Here is a 563-nt window from a genome sequence, read left to right as displayed (position 1 = left end):
TGAAACATGAGCATGTTACAACTTAATTGTTAGGAAGAAAACAGTTTTGAAAGTATGGGGCCCTCCTCCAACAAGTCTAGCCTTCTTCCCAAGCCGGTACACACGGCTAACTTTCCAAAAACACAGCAGACACGGAAAGCCTCAGAGGGGCACCAGGTAGAGGGCAGGCCTCAAGAAAAAATCAAGACTCGCTACAAAACGACAGATTCAAGACTGAACGCACAATTCCTCAGTGAAAGGGGACTGGATCCATGTGGCAGGGCCAACCCTGCACAGACACACACAGTGCTACCGCCCTGCCAGGGGATGATGAAATGAGGAACGGAAATTAACATTTCAGGCAACGTCTCACATTGTTCCTTGAGGCCAAGGGCTGCTGCTGCTGCTGCTGCTTCTGCTGCTGCTGCTGCTGCTGCTGCAGCCGCAGCCGCCGCCGCCTTCCTCCCACTCGGCCCCAGTCCCGCCTCCCCTCCCCCGACACCCCTGCCGCCCCGCATTCCTGCCCCCGCCCGGCCGCGCGCTCCGCCCACCCCGCCGCCCCCTCCGGCTCCGGCCGCGCACGC

Source organism: Marmota marmota, unplaced genomic scaffold (genome assembly GCF_001458135.2).
Source record: "Marmota marmota marmota unplaced genomic scaffold, marMar, whole genome shotgun sequence".
NCBI classification, from domain to species: domain Eukaryota; kingdom Metazoa; phylum Chordata; class Mammalia; order Rodentia; family Sciuridae; genus Marmota; species Marmota marmota.
This window is presented reverse-complemented; position numbering follows the sequence as displayed.